The 7,100-nt window shown below is 51.6% G+C and overlaps 1 non-coding gene across 1 annotated transcript; it reads right to left on the reverse strand.

Annotated features, from left to right (window-relative positions):
- Nucleotides 1–1,900: 1,900 nt before the first annotated feature.
- LOC107510841 lies at nucleotides 1,901–4,613 on the reverse strand. The gene is made up of 3 exons (XR_004952033.1): nucleotides 4,506–4,613; nucleotides 2,891–2,970; nucleotides 1,901–2,516 (listed from the first exon to the last, which is right to left on the reverse strand). It is a non-coding gene; the product is annotated as an uncharacterized LOC107510841 (transcript).
- Between the last annotated feature and the right edge of the window lie 2,487 nt (nucleotides 4,614–7,100).

Raw genomic sequence — 7,100 nt, forward strand, 5'->3', positions numbered from 1 at the left:
TTCGTTGTGTTAACATAGACTGTGTCAAGTTAAATATTTTTTAATGTGCTCTCTGTTGAATAATGCCATTACGCTGAAAGAATTCACAACACATATAACATCAAAAGCTCGTCCCTAGCGTGTTTCAGTCTGCGTTGGTCAGTGTGCATCTACGACGTAAAGTAAATTATGCAAGTAGCATGTTCACGACACTACCTTGCTTGGCACTTTTCTAGCCAAACCTAACTCCAGAATAGTCCAGATGCCACTCCCCACATCTGCGAAAAGTGGCGGAAGTTGGCGACTAGGCATTTCGAGCGTGTGCTTGCTGGTTCGTTGCGAAGGCCACACCTGGTTGCAGCAGGGACCTAGCTGTGCAGCCAGGCCTGAGGCTGGAGCAGCAAGGTGCTGTCCCGCTCGACATTCTGGGCCGCTCGGAACCCTCGTGGAGGCTGGTGGGAGGTATCCCATGCTGCTCTGCGGCTCTGGTGTGCTCGGACCGCCATCGATGGGTCTCTGCTTCTCACTGCTCTCTGGAGTCCCTGCGTGACCAGGTCCATCAATATGGTTACTGCTCTGCTGCTGGTGGGTTTGGGGTTTTTGCATGTTTTTTATTTTTGTGGGTTTTGGTTTTTTTGGTCTTCTTTATTACCAGGTCCATTTGGGTAAGGAATTTGACAACCTGCAAAAATGTCTGGTATAGGAAGTGGATTTTTTTTTTTTAAACTAGGGCTCTTGCGTAGTTGGTTGGAGTTAATTCTCTTTATGGGGACCATGGTAAGCAACTTCTGAAGCAAATGGAGTTTTCTTATTGGGTTTAACTTTAAGTTTTCCAATATTCTTGTTAAGGCTGCACTTGGTATACGTTCTTCTTCTGAAATCCTTTATTAATGTTGAATGATCAGGCCTCCCTTTAATATCTGCACAAAATCTCATTACCTTGGTTGTTCCGTCTAGTTAGTCATGGGGCTAAAGACGGCTATTTTTTTCTCTCTTTTTGCTGTAATTTTAAAAATTATGTTTTATTTTATATTAAGCTTCAGGTATACAGTACAATGCTTGGACATTTATATAATTTATGAAGTGATAAAGATAACTAGTTTTGATAATAATAATAAAACAGAAGCTTGAGGTGGGTTATGTAATCTATATTTTTACAACCCCCGGCCCCTTCCAGGTAATTCTTTTACCTAGTGACGTTTGGCCACCACTCCCACAGGAGTGGGAAGAACATAGACTTTCAGAGTTAATTTGAATTCAAATCCAGATTTCTCTTAATGCTTCACCTTGGTTAAGTCTCTCCTCAACTCCTGTAAAATGGGGCAACGAGACCCCAACTTTCTGGGTGGTCCCGAGTATTAGCAGTGAAAACGTAGGCCGTCTGTCCCCCTCTCTCTTCCGTGGATGAAAAGCTGGAGCCCAGGGCGGCCCACCAGCCGGGAGCGCAGCAAGGAGCTCCCTGCCCGCAGTCTCCAGCTCATGCTTCTGCCCCATGAGCACGGCCTTGGGCAGGGCGAGGCCAAATGAGATGGTCCAGCAAAGCGACAGCAGGCAGCGGTCCTGTGCAGTGTCAGCAGGTGGCGAGCGAGCAGGGGGCTGGCACAGGGCCAGGCAGTGCTCAACACTGAGGCTGGCAACGCTGAACATCGTGGCGCAGGCGCACAGCTCGTGCGCGGAGTAGGAGGCGCGGCAGCCCAGGTCATCGTAGACCCAGTGGTAGTGGAACCACGCGAAGCTGTAGAGCTCCATGGGAACCGTGACCAGTAGCAGCAGCTGCAGCAGCAGTAGCAGGGCGGAGAGTGCCGGGCTGTGCGCGTTAAACAGCGCAGGCGCCCCGGGCCGACCTGCGCCGTCAGCACCACGAGCGCGGACAGCGCCCTGCGCTCCACGTCCAGCGCGGAGCTGAGCGAGTAGGGAGCGGCGAATGGCGCCTTGGCCCAGGAGGCGCGCGTCCACGCCCAGCCAGGTGTCCCGGCTCAGCTCTGGGCTGCAGCTGGGCCTCAGGGGCCTCCAGCTGCTGGTTTCCACGCCCCTTCCACAGGCTGCGCTCTCTCGCTCCCACTTCCAGGAGACCAGGTGCGCTGCGGGCTTTAGGGAGCGGCTTCCTCCTCGCTGGAAACCTCTAGATGGAAGGACGCGCCCTGGCGGCGGCGCCCCTGAGCCAACGCCGGACCGCGAGTGGGAGCCTGCCAGCCCGGTCACGTTTCTCCGTTCAGGGAAGCACATGCTGGGTGGAAGGCGGGCTCCTTTGGGACCTGATAGACATGGGTCAGGCCTAAGGCCACCACTTACCAGCTGTGTGACCTTGGGCAAGTTTTTAACCTCTCAACCTATCTCTGCATTAAAAAAAATATCATCTACCTTGCAGTCTTTGTGCAGAATAGATGAGTGAATCCGCGTTAAATGTCGGGACCCTCGGCGCAGCGAGTACCGGGAGCCGAGCCGCGGTGTCCGTTGGGTCCCAGAGGCGACCATCAAGAACCTGCTAGCGTCTCGCGGCTCTTGCTCTTCTTGGTAAGGGCTGTTTCAACGCCATGCTAAGGTCCGTAAGGAAGTCCTTTGTCACTGGCAGAGGCGTCCCCCCCCACCCCCCGGTATGATGCTCTCCTGGTCTTTTGAGGATGTCACACTCATGGGTCAGTGGGAGGAAGTATCCCAACCGCTTTCTGTTAGAACCTTGACTGACCTAGTGCAAGTGTGTGATCAAGGACTGTTATCCAAAACATGCGCAGAACTCGGAAAGCTCAACAATGAGAAAACCAACCACCTGATTTAAAAATGGACCAGAAACCTTAGCAGACATCTCATCCTTGAGGATGTACAGATGACAGATAAGCATCTGAAAAGGTGCCCCTCATCTACGCCATCGGGGAAATGCGGATTAAGACAGCAACGAGCTATCGATACACACCTGCTAGAAAGGCCAAATTCTGGAACACAGACAATACCAAACGCTGGCGAGGATGCGGAGCAGCAGGAATTCATCCATTGCTGGTGAAAATTGGTGAAAACGAAACATACTGTTACCATATGATCATGCTACAGCCAGCCGCTGTGCTTCTTGGCATTTACCCGAAGGAGCTGAGAACTTACTTCCGCACAAAAACCTGCCCACAGACGTTTGAAGCAACTTTATTCATAATTGCCAAAACTTAGAAGCAACCAAGATGATGTTCTTCAGTAGGCGAATGGATAAACTGGTGCATTTAGACAGTGGACCGTTGTTCGGTGCTAAAAGGAAGTGCGCTTCCACGCCGTGAAAAGACATGGGGTGGGAGGAGGGGCGTGTCACAAAGCGAGCACAGAGGATTTTTTAGGGCCGGGAAACGAGTCTGCATGTTACTCCAGTGGTGGACACGTGTCATTGTCCATGTGTCAGAACCACAGAAGGTACAACACCAAGAGTGAACCTCAGTGTAAATTATGGGCTTTGGGTGACAATGCTGGGTCAATGTAAGTTTGTCAGCTGTAACGAACGGGCCACTCTGGAGTGGCTGTCGATAGTGGAGAAGGTTGTCCATCTGTCGGAAAAGGGATTATATGGGAACTCTGTACCTTCAGCTAAGTTTTGCTGTGAACCTGAACTGTTATATAAAAAAAATAATAATAAAGTTTTTTCCTCATACTTTCTGTCAAAAGTGAAAGGATGGAAAAGTCATCTTGGGGTATAGAGATCAAGGAAGGCCCCATGGAGGAAGGAGGTTTGACCTGGGCCTCGAAAGTGGACGAATTTGAAAAGGAAGAGGAAGGGGGAAAGGCATTCTGGGAAGAGGCTACAGCATGAACTAAGGTTAAAAAGGTGGGGGGGAATGCCAGGGGCTCTTGGGGCTTCACAGGTGACTCCCACACTCCGAGCTGGCAGCCTGGAGGAAAGTGACATCCTGTGCATTTGTTTTGACAGCCAGGAGCACTCAGGGAAGGGTTTCAGGGGGACGTTCAGCCTGGTCCCAGCCACGGTCCCAGGGGGCAGTAATGGTGTCCTCGGGAGCTCTGCTGTAGGGAAAGTTGGAGAGACTGAGGCTCAGTTTCCTCATCTGTGAGATGGAGCTACTAACGCCCACCGTGGAGTTACCGTGCGGGTTGGGAGTCGCTGCCACTTTGTGAAGGTCTAATCCATCCCAGGCTGTGTCAGGGACTCTCAGCGCGTAGCCTCGAGTAACCCGACCGCAGCCCTGTGAGGGACAGACTATTTTTATCCATGTCTCCCTGATAAGGAAATAAACTCTTAGAGGCTGAGTGGCTTGCCCTGAGTCAGAACAGTGTCTAAAGGGCAGAGTCAGCCCGAGAGCCCAGGTCTGTGTGACGCTGACGGCGAGCTTTGACCGCCACGCAGAGCTTCTGTCACCATGCGTGACCCATTTCTAGGTGCGCCAGCCAACCCGGTGCCGGCTCTCGGCGGCCCTGCGTAGCAGCAGGACACTTGTCAGCCCCACATCGCCCTGCTTCCAACACACGCTGCCATCAGGGCTGTGAATCCACCTGCCAGGGCTCCCGCCACCGAGCACCACGCCCCCTCCCGGTCCTACCTGAGTCTGCACAGGACTGTGCCTTGCCGAGTGAAACAACGACAGGGGTCGGCTGTGTCCAGGGCCACCGCCGCCCGCGCAGGTAGCGTGCACTGTGCCTCCATCAGACTTCTGGCTCAATGCTAAACACGGTCAGGTGTAATTACTCACAATCTTATCTCACTCATTGGTCATGAGTTTCTTAAAATATCTTGACAGGGCGAATTAAAAATAGTATGAGTGGCAGTGACCCGGCTCAGTAGAAGTGTCTGAAATGGTTGTTATTCTCTGCCTGCAGCCTCAGGACATTTCAGTGTGTTCAGACTGTGAGAGCTATTCCAGGGCTAGGTGGGGGACACCTTGCTCCCTGCCATGGAACTCCCTGTGCTTCTCCGGGGTGAGGAAGGCGAAGGCACCAGTGTGGCCAGAATTGCCACATCGTGACCTGGACATGCGGGTTCCTAGGATCGAGTGACTCTCTGCTCCTTACTGGACGCAGCACCTGGGGAAGTCACTGACCCCCGAACCTGTAAAGGGGGAGCATTAGACCCAGCGCATTTAATGCAGTCTTTATTCTTCCAGGCACCTTTAATGTAGTCTTTTATTTTAAAATTTTACTTTATTATTAGTTTCAAGTGTGCAGTACATTGGTTAGACATTTATACAGTTTATGGAACGATCCCCCAATTGCTCTTTCTCCCCTCTGGCCCTCCACCTGGCCATTACGTTACTGCTGACCGCGTTCCCTGTGCCGTGCTCCCCATCCCCGTGACCATCTGTCAACTGCTCATCCGTACTTCTTTAACCCTTCACCCCATTCTCTCATCCCCCAGCACCCCTCCCCTCTGGCCGTCACCAAATTGTCCTCTATGCGTGAGTCTGTTTTGATTAATTTATTCTTTTTGTTCCTTAGATTCTGCATGTAAGTGAAATCATATGGTATTTATCTTTTTCTGACTTCACTCAGCATAATAACCTCTAGGTCCATCCATGCCATTGCAAATGGTAGGATTCCACTTTTTTTAATGGCTGAGTAATAGTCCATTGTATATATGAACCATAACTTCTTTATCCAACCATCTGTTGATGGGCACTCAGGTTGCTTCTACGTCATGGCTATTATAAACGGCGCTGCCATGATCATAGGGCTGCATAGACCTTTACGAATTATTGTTCGGTTTTCTTTGGATAAATACCCAGAAGTGCAATTACTGGGTCAAAAGGTATATCCATTTTTAATTTTTTGAGGAGCCTCTCGACTGTTTTCCATAGTGGCTGTACCAATTCGCGGTCCCACCAACAGTGCATGAGGGTCCCCTTTTCTCCACATCCTCGCCGACACTCGTTCTTTGATTTATTAATGGTGGCCATTCTGACAAGTGTGAGGGGATACCTCATGGTGGTTTTAATTTGCGTTTCTCTGATGATTAGTGACCTTGAGCATCTTTTTATCTGTCCATTGGCCGTCTGTATGTCCTATTTGGAGAAATCTCTATTCAGGTCTTCTGCTCATGTTTTAATCGGATTGTTGTTGTTGTTGTTGTTGAGTTGTGTGAGTCCTTCATATGTTTTGGATATTAACCCCTTATCAGATGTGTCAGAAGCGGATATCTTCTCCCATTCGGTCAGTTGTCTTTCCGCTTTGCGGGTGGTTTCCTTTGCTGTGTGGAAGCCTTTAATGTATTCTCGTACCCCTCTCTCACTGCAGCCCTGGTGGGTTTGTGGTCAGGGCCCCCTCTGGAGGGAAGGAGAAGCCGGCAGTGGCACTGGGGAGCTCCTGACTCCAGAGGGATTTGGAGAACCAGAGAGGCACTTCAAAGAGCCAGCAGGGCAGAGGTGAAAGACTTCCGGAGTCAGTCATAGGGTCATAGTTTGCAGGGACTCTGGGAAGCTGGCGGGTAGGCAGAGGTTAGGAAGCCTAACTTACCGCACGGCTGCATGTTTGCCTCCAACTGCCCTCTCTCTGACCCTTCTTCCTTCCTCGGGCCTTGGCTTCACCCACTGACATGCTCGGATTCCCGTATTCTCAGGTCCTTTCCTCACCCCGCCATGGTCTCAGAGTCCCACCCTGTCTTTCCCTGGGTGAGATCAGAAAGCCGGGCCCCTCCGTCCCTGTCGAACTAAATCCATGCCTCTGCACCCACGCCCGCAGTGCGCCCTATGCCCCTGGCCTCGCCCAGGAACTGCCCTCGTTATGCGCCCTCCCTCTATGTGAACCCAGCTACGTACAGATCCCTCTAGAACCTGGGCGCATCGGAGCCCAGGCCGTCACCACAAATCCCGGGTTCCCGGAGGGATTAGAGCTGGATTTTGGAGCCGTTTGAAGCCTGCCTGGCCCCGTTTTCCGCTTCCTCCTTTGGGACCCAAGGCCCGTTCTTCAAGCTCCTATTTTTGGTCCTCAGCCTTACAGGGATGCTGTGCAAATTATACGCCAGAATGCAGCTTACACGCTTGGCTTCCTGGTGTGGGGGCCATGCTGAAAACTGAGAGCTGTCATGATGACTGATGCTGCTGAGCGTGATGGAGGTGACCATCATGGCCCACTGAACCCACTTTCCTGACCTCCCATGGGGCACGGAGGCAACTCAGAGGATCAAAGAGAAAGGATTCCGCAAA

This window comes from Rousettus aegyptiacus, unplaced genomic scaffold (assembly GCF_014176215.1).
Source record: "Rousettus aegyptiacus isolate mRouAeg1 unplaced genomic scaffold, mRouAeg1.p scaffold_m13_p_7, whole genome shotgun sequence".
In the NCBI taxonomy this organism is placed as follows: Eukaryota; Metazoa; Chordata; class Mammalia; order Chiroptera; family Pteropodidae; genus Rousettus; species Rousettus aegyptiacus.